The sequence below is a fragment of the Lampris incognitus genome, chromosome 2 (assembly GCF_029633865.1).
Source record: "Lampris incognitus isolate fLamInc1 chromosome 2, fLamInc1.hap2, whole genome shotgun sequence".
NCBI classification, from domain to species: domain Eukaryota; kingdom Metazoa; phylum Chordata; class Actinopteri; order Lampriformes; family Lampridae; genus Lampris; species Lampris incognitus.
In genome coordinates, this window is record NC_079212.1 from 125,844,060 (window position 1) to 125,853,139 (window position 9,080).

Genomic DNA, 9,080 nt, shown 5'->3' on the forward strand with positions numbered 1-9,080 from the left:
GTGGACTTGGGCATGCGGGACTTTCCTTTGCTGTTCCTCTTGCTAGCGGCGCTCTTATGTACCGCATCCACCGCTGCTGCTGCTGCAGCTTCGGGCTCGAATGATTTGAGCTGCATCTTGGTGCTCTCTGACGCCTGGCAGATCTGTACTGCCTTCTCCAGGCTCAGATCGGACTCTTTGAGTAGTTGCATTCTCACTTTCTTGTCGAAAACGCCGATAACCAGCTGATCCCTTATTAGCGAGTCACACGATGTGCCAAAGTTGCACGACTGGCTTTTCAAACGCAAGTCCGTGACAAACTGTTCAATGGGTTCTGACTCGGCTTGTACTCTGTTGCGAAAAACATACCGTTCATATGTCTCGTTCTTTTTTGGCGTGCAATATTCTTCAAACTTTGCTAACACTGCATCGTACTTTTGGTCGTCGCCCTCCTCAGGAAACTGAAACGTGTTGAAAACGTCCCTCGCGGCTCTGCCTGCCACTGTGAGAAGCAATGCTAGCTTCCCACGTTCGTGTCTCGCCTCTCCCAGACCGATTGCACACACGTAAAACTCAGAACTTTGCTTAAAAGCTTTCCAATTCTCGTGGACATTTCCACTTAACTTCAACTCCTCTGGCGATCAAATGTTGTTCATCTTAAAGGTCAGTTATCGAAAGATAACTGACCTTTATTTGCAGGTCTCCGCACATACATACGAGCAGTAGCTGTATAGCTCCCCTACAGGCCACTATCGGTACAATATTTAACCAAAAAAAATCATTTGAGAGTAGCGCTTTCCCCCACCATGCTCTCTTTGTCTGCAATGTTCTTCCTGTGTCAATCAGAGAGGCACACACTGTCAGTACGTTTAAATCATTACATAAAAGTAATAATAATAATAATTATTATTATAAACTGGACTGGGCTAAGAACACTGATGCCCTCTACAAGAAGGGACAGAGCCGTCTCTACTTTTTGAGGAGGCTTAGGTCCTTCAACATCTGCCAGACAATGCTCAGGATGTGGTATGAGTCCGTGGTGGCCAGTGATGGCCGGTGATGTTGTGGTGGTGAAATTGGATTCTCTGGCGGCAGTTTCTGAGAAGAGGACGCTGTTGAAGTTACATGCCATCATGGGCAATGCCTCCCACCCACTCCATGACATGCTGGTTGGGCACAGGAGTACTTTTAGTAATAGACTCATTCTGCCGAAAAGCACCACAGAGCGCCACAGGAGGTCATTCCTGCCTGTGGCCATCAAACTTTACAACTCTTCCCTCAGACTCAGACTGTCAGACACTCTGAGTTAATGGTCATTGGACTGGCCCTGTCGGGTTTTGTTTGTGCTGCTTGTGTGCTGCGGTAGTGCAGTATAGATAGGGTGTAATGTGCACCATGCTTGTTGATATATTTTGTTCTTATTTCTATTTCTTATTCATCTTTAATTTCTGTTTTTTTCTTTATCTATTTTCTTATCTCGTATCTTGTTAGTTTTTGGTTATTAGAGCGCGAGTGTCTGTAATAGAACCCAATTTCCCCTCGTGGATGAATAAAGTATTCTGATTCTGATTCTGAAAACCTATCTTTTTCACACTCTTGTAGCCTACTGTGACTCGCCCCAACTCCCAATTCACCAACCACTGTATTGCTTTCCTTCCTTGTTATTATAGTTACTGTTATTGTTATATTAATATGTTTGCAATGGTGATGGACAGGTTGACGGACAAGATCAGGCAGGAGTCTCCATGGACGATGATTTTCGCGGATGACATTGTGATCTGTAGCGAGAGTAGGGTGCAGGTTGAGGAGAGCCTGGAGAGGTGGAGGTATGCACTGGAGAGAAGAGGAATGAAAGTCAGTAGGAGCAAGACGGAATACCTATGCGTGAATGAGAGAGAGGACAGTGGAATGGTCAGGATGCAAGGAGTGGAGGTGACAAAGGCATTTGAGTTTAAATACTTGGGGTCAACTGTCCAAAGTAACGGGGAGTGCAGTAGAGAGGTGAAAAAGAGAGTGCAGGCAGGTTGGAGTGGGTGGAGAAGTGTGTCAGGAGTGATTTGCGACAGAAGGGTGTCAGCAAGAGTTAAAGGGAAAGTTTACAAGATGGTTGTGAGACCAGCTATGTTATATGGTTTGGAGACAGTGGCACTGACGAAAAGACAGGAGGCGGAGCTGGAGGTGGCAGAGTTGAAGATGCTAAGATTTTCACTGGGAGTAATGAAGAAGGACAGGATTAGGAACGATTATATTAGAGGGACCGCTCAGGTTGGACGGTTTGGAGACAAAGCAAGAGAGGCAAGATTGAGATGGCTTGGACATGTGTGGAGGAGAGATGCTGAGTATATTGGGAGAAGGATGCTGAATATGGAGCTGCCAGGGAAGAGGAGAAGAGGAAGGCCAAAGAGGAGGTTTATGGATGTGGTGAGGGAAGACATACAGGTGGCTGGTGTGACAGAGGAAGACGCAGAAGACAGGAAGAAATGGAAACGGATGATCCGCTGTGGCGACCCCTAACGGGAGCAGCCGAAAGTAGTAGTAGTAGTAGTATTGTTATATCAATAGTAGTAGTAGTAGTACTAATAATAATAATACATTTTATTTGTGTGTGCCTTTCAGGGCACTCAGGGACACCTTATAGAACACAGTTAAAAACAACAGCACTGTATCAGACAGCATAAAATTAAAAAAATGCAGGGTAAAAAAAAAAGTTGATACAACAGATAAGTATAGAATCATCATCTGCAAAAAAATCAATGAAGCGTGTATCAGACTGAATATACCAGTTTGAAAAGGTGCGTTTTGAGATGGGATTTGAAGGTTGAAAGAGAATCAATATTGCGAATGTCTTGTGGGAGAGAGTTCCATAGGTGGGAGGCAGAATGACTGAAGGCTCTACACCCCATGGTAGTCAAGCGGTCCAATGGTGTAGTGAGTTGGAGAGCAGAAGAGGATCTGAGAGTGCAGGAGGGTGTGTGGATATGAAGGAGTTCAGAAAGATACGAAGGAGCTAGGTTATTAAGGGCCTTAAATGTGAGATGCAGGATCTTGAAGTCAGTACAGTATTTAACAGGGAGCCAATAGAGTTGCTGAAGAACAGGAGTGATATGAGCTATGGAAGGAGTTCTGGTAATGATACTGGCAGCTAGTAATAATAATGGAAGTAGTAGTAGTAGTAGTTGTTGTTACTGTTGCTGTTGTTTTGTGGGTTTTGTGTTGTTCTGATCTGTGTATTTATAATTGAAATTTTTTAAATATGTAAAGTATGTTGAAATGCACCTTAAATAAAGGTGACTCGAGTCGACTTGACTCCTCAGCCACTCTATATAAAGTTGATGCTGCCATGCTAAGTCATGCCATTGGCAATGCCATGTGTAAGTAACAAATGATTTCAGCACATCTGGGTTTTAATGGCCTGTTGAATATTTCAATAGTGATGTTCACCTCTAACCTTCTCTCCTCTCAATAACCAACAAAGCAATCCTTAAATAAAGAATACCCTGAAAATTGAAGGTACCCTATGTAGTAATTATCTCTGACAGATGTTCCCAATAGCGGCACACAGCATGCAGTTTCAATGATTATTTTCCATAAATTCAACATCTCAAAAGTCGTGTGTGCCTCAATCTCTGAAAGATTTTGTTTTGGAGATAATCAGTCAATCAATGTGCAATTACGACAACTTTGACTTTCATGTGATCATAAAATATTGGATAGCGTGATCGCCTCACAGCAAGAGGGTCCTAGGTTTGAACCCCGGGGTTGTCCAACCTTGGGGCTCATCCAAGGTCATCCTCTGTGTGGCGTTTGCATGTTCTCCCTGTGTCTGCGTGGGTTTCCTCCGGGCGCTCCGGTTTCCTCCCACAGTCCAAAGACATGTAGGTCAGGGTGAATCGGCCATACTAAATTGCCTCCTTGCCTGCTGTCTAATGACTGCTAGATAGGCTGGGAGCATCCTGCGACCCCAATTGGGATAAGCGGCTTGGATAATGGATGGATAGAAAATATTGTCTTTTAATTTGACATTGGTTGATATGTATTCTTTCCTGCATCTGCTGTACAATGTAGTTATAAAAGAAATGGCACATTGAAATAAAACACTTGGCACTCTGAAATCAAACATCTAATTTCTAATGGGCTCAGAACAGCTAAATATATAAAATCTGGATGCAAAAACACAACAGTTTATTCAGACCTTATAGAAGAACTACTGAGCCAGTTGTGATAAAATAACACAATTGTCGCTAATGATGCTTAGAAGTCTGTACTCCAAAACCATTATAGTCAAGTTTATTGTACTTAATATGTGTAAAATATTGAGGAATAGGAGCACTTATATTTGACAAAGTGTCAAGTCACATGATGAAATTGGCCTCTCCAAGCCCTCTGGGCTGTATTTGATGTTTCTGATACCAAGGGAAAGGAAGTAAGAGAGCATGAAAACTGAGGAATGGAGAAATCTGATGTGTCTGACTGGGGTAATTGTTTTGAGGAGACAGAAGAATGATCTCTTGAGTGTTAAAGACCAAGCCATGTTTCATAGGATATTGTGTGTGCATTTTTTCATTCTTGATCTTTTGATAGATATTAGTGTCTATAAAGACTGACTGTATTGGGTTTGTTTGTCATAGTCTGGTATAATATCTGTCGGACAGAGCTATTATGTGTGTCTTGTACAAGAAGATGTCTGTCAACAGTAAGTGCTCTGTAGATACACCATGATGAAGAGCAGTTATGTAACAGTAAATAAAAAAATATGGGTAAACTATGATCTTCAGTCAGGGATCATCATGGGCAATATTTACAGAAAATCATTCACTGATGTACTTTCCACTTTTAAAGACGCTAGTCTGCATAACATCAATTTGATGCTATTTACAATACTATGAATTTATATAATGATGTATTGTCCGCCCTTAAAAAGGTGAGTAAACTATCGTCTGCAAATATAAAAAAAAAGGTGGGTAAACTGCGTTTAGCCATGTTTACTCTGCAACCACACCACCGATGAAGAGGTGTTGTAATCCTCTGTTTGCCATGGCAATGGAAATGGTTGTGTTTTTCGTTAATGGTTATGAGGGAGTTGACATCTGAAGTCCAGGGTGGGGATTCGGTGTGTGCGTGTCTCGGGGGGGGGGGGGGGGGGGGAGGATTACCCTTTTGTTGCCCGCAGCCTCGGGGTCAGGGTTAGGGTTAGGTCCTGTCCACATGTTACCGCATGGTTTTTCGGTTCACAAATCCAAACCCGCCACTTGGCGGCAGTCGAGTATCGCTGCGGTATCATTTTGCTCGACAAACACGATCGCGACCGAGACGTGTTGCCTGTTAACAGCTGATGGTTGTGTCTTACTTACAAGATCGTGGATTTAACAGTCACACGGTAATTCCCCTTTGTTTGCGTTTTAGTGCCCCCCCCCCCCCCCTTGAACTGTTTTGTGGGTTCTCTGCTCGCTGAGGCTGCCGGGAACCCGCAGTTCGTTCGTCAATGCTTAAGGGACAGATTTCATTTACATGTCATACGTCACAGCATTTCTTCCAAACGGTGTGCGCGCTGAAGGTATATATGAAAATGTCATGGACTGCGGTGCAGCCTGCAGAGGAGGTCTGGGCTTCGTCTCACAAAAAAACCAGTCCCCTGTCTTAAAAAGCCTCTTTGATTATTCTGAGGGGCTTCATACAAAAAAGAATAAAAATCTTAAGACACTTTTCAAAATGATCACAGTTATGACATCTGCCCCTGAGTAAGGACGTTAAGTGTCTGCTTACAAAGAGAAACGGACACTGTGACAACCAGGACTCACTGCAACTTTTCATATTAAGGCATTTGCGGCTCTGTTATTGATGGTGCATTTATTTTATGTATTTATCGGTCCTGTGTTTTCCCACTGACGATAAAATAGGTCTGGAAGTTGGTGCAACGGAAGAAGTGAGCAACTTGAGAAGGAAAAGGAAAATGTTGACACTTATTTTCAAAAGAGATGTAAGTCATTCATGTGCAGTGAAGCAGTGGAACCAGTATTAGGCATCCCTCACCCTCCTCCTCCTCTGCCTCCTCCTCTGCCTCCTCTTCCTCCTTCTTGGTCAGATCTAGTGGACCTGGGTGTCCTACCACCAGTAAAAGTTGCATGTAAAATAGCATCTTTTACTGGTGGTATGACCTCGACACTGTGAAACCAAGGGAGATATTTAAGGAAAGGAAAGGAGTGGATGGCAGTATTAGCCAGAATTTCTGTCAGTGACAAATTGTGCTATTGCTTGTGAGATTGGCCCGATTTAGGAACTCTGAAGTTCCTAAATCAGTACAGTACAATGCGAGAGAAATGAGCTGCACCCTTTCAGAATGTAAAAATAACCAAAATATGTGTAATATAGTGCTCTACCTCTGTTGCCTTCCCTAAATATATAGTGTAGAGCCGAAGTAACGGAGAAGACCGTAGGTTCACACTTTAGCCGTGTAGGCAACTTTCGTTAATTAACGGTAAATCAGCGAGACAAACCAAACCCACAGCTCGACTGAGCGGAGGTGGCAAGAATAACCAGAAAACTGGCTGGACAACCATAACTTAACCCTGCGTTAACCTGCCAGGGCAACCATGACTTAACCCTTAGTTCCTGGGTTGAATTCTGTCCCCAATACGTGTCCACCACATGAGCCCCCCCAGAATTCGCCCTAGTAATCGAAGTCAGGCAGGCGCGGGTGGATGACAGGCCGTCCGCGGCGGCTCCGGATAACAGGGGCCGGAGTGTCTGTGGGAGGCATTGACGCGGGCCTGTGGAGGTCGGCCTGAGGAGCAGAAGAGGCAGCTCGGGCCTCCACGGGGGGAGGAGGCGGAGCCGGGGGACGACCGCGACGAGGAGGTTGGGCTAACTCCAACGGCTGCGTCAAGTCCAGGTGTGCGGGTTTAACTCGGTCCACTGAAACATGCTCGGCCGTGCCCCCAAAATCCACCACCAGGTGCTTAGTTCCCCGTTCCAGGACGCGGAAGGGGCCGTCATAAGGGGGTTGCAGAGGGGGGCGGTGTGCGTCGTGACGGATGAACACGTAGTCCGCTGACTGCAGACCTGGGGGCACCTGGGACACCGGAGCGCCGTGTTGGGCGGTAGGGACGGGTGTGAAAGCTCTGACCCCGTCCAGCAAGGAGGCTCGTTGGTCCACAGCTGACCAGGGACACGTTGCATTGGGCATGAAATCGCCTGGGACTCGCAGCGGCGTGCCGTACACCAGCTCCGCAGAGGAGGCTTGTAGGTCTTCCTTCGGGGCGGTCCGCAGGCCCAGCATGACCCATGGGAGCTTGTCAACCCAGTTGCAGTCCTTGAGAGTAGCCCGAAGCGCAGCCTTCATGGACCGGTGGAAGCGCTCACATAGGCCGTTCGCCTGAGGGTGGTAGGCGGTAGTGCGATGAAGCTTGACGCCCAGAGCCTCACCCACAGCATTCCATAGCTCTGAGGTAAACTGTGGCCCACGGTCAGATGAAAGGTCGGAAGGCGTACCGAAACGTGAGACCCACGACCCAATAAAAGCCCGGGCCACATCAGCAGACGTCGTGGATGCCAGGGGAACAGCTTCAGGCCAGCGCGTAGTCCTGTCCACCACAGTGAAGAGGTAGGTGAACCCATGGGAGGGGGGTAGGGGACCAACCAGGTCGACGTGGACATGGTCAAATCGTCTCTCCGGCACTGCGAAGCGTTCCAGGGGCGCCTTAATGTGGCGGTGTATCTTAGCCCGCTGACAGGCAACACACGAGTCGGCCCACGCTTTCACGTCTCTCTTAAGTCCCTCCCACACAAACTTAGCAGAGGTCAGGCGCACGGATGGCTTACCGCCTGGATGAGAGAGGCCGTGCACAGCTTCAAATACGGGGCGTCTCCAGCTGTGCGGGACGATGGGCCTGGGCTGTCCTGTGGAGACGTCACACAGGAGGGTGACACCTGTGTCGCTGAAAGGAACGTCCTGCAGGCGGAGCCCCGTGTCGGAGGCCCGGAGACGGAGGATGCTCGGGTCCGTGGCCTGGTCAGCAGCCATCTGTGCATAGTCAAGGCCTAGGTGGACCGCTCCAATCACTGCCCTAGACAGGCAGTCAGCTACCTGGTTAGACTTACCAGCGACGTGCTGGATGTCGGTAGTGAATTCCGAAATGTAGGAGAGTTGTCGCTGCTGGCGAGCGGACCATGGCTCGGCCGTCTTGGACATGGCAAACGTGAGGGGCTTGTGGTCCACGTACGCAGTAAACTCGCGGCCCTCTAGCAGGAAACGGAAATGCCGGACGGCGAGCCAGAGACCGAGGAGTTCCCTGTCAAAAGTACTATACTTGCGCTCTCGGGGTGTAAGCTGGCGACTGAAAAAGGCCAAAGGCTGCCAAGCCCCCCCCACCCACTGTTCGTGAACCGCACCAACAGCATAGTCCGATGCATCCGTGGTTATGGAAATAGGCGCTGTGGGTGAAGGATGCGCTAGCAGGGTAGCCTGGGAGAGCGCAGCTTTAGTCTCGGTGAACGCACGGTCCCGCTCTGCTGTCCAGTCGACCGCCTGGTTGGGGGACATGCCTTTCAGCGCCTCGTACAGTGGCCGGATGATAAAGGCGGCTCGAGGAATGAAGCGGTGGTAGAATGTCACCATCCCGATGAACTCCCTGAGCGCACGAGCTGTTTGGGGGCGCGGAAAGGCCGCCACCGCTTCCACCTTTGAGGGCAGGGGGACTGCCCCGTCCCCAGTGATGCGGTGCCCGAGGAAATCAATGGCTGTCAGCCCGAACCGGCACTTCGCCGGGTTGACGATCAGCCCATGCTGGCTGAGGCGTGTGAAGAGGGCATGAAGATGGGACAGGTGTTCTTCCTCGGAGGCGCTGGCGATGAGTATGTCGTCCAAATAGACGAAGATGAAAGGAAGGCCACGGAGCACTGAATCCATCAGCCGCTGAAAGGACTGGGCCGCGTTTTTGAGTCCAAATGGCATTCGTAGGAATTCAAATAGGCCGAATGGGGTTGTCACCGCTGTCTTGGGGATGTCTGAGGGGTGCACGGGAACTTGATGATAACCACGGACCAGGTCGACTTTTGAGAAGACGCATTTGCCAGACAGGTTTGCAGAAAAGTCCTGGATATGC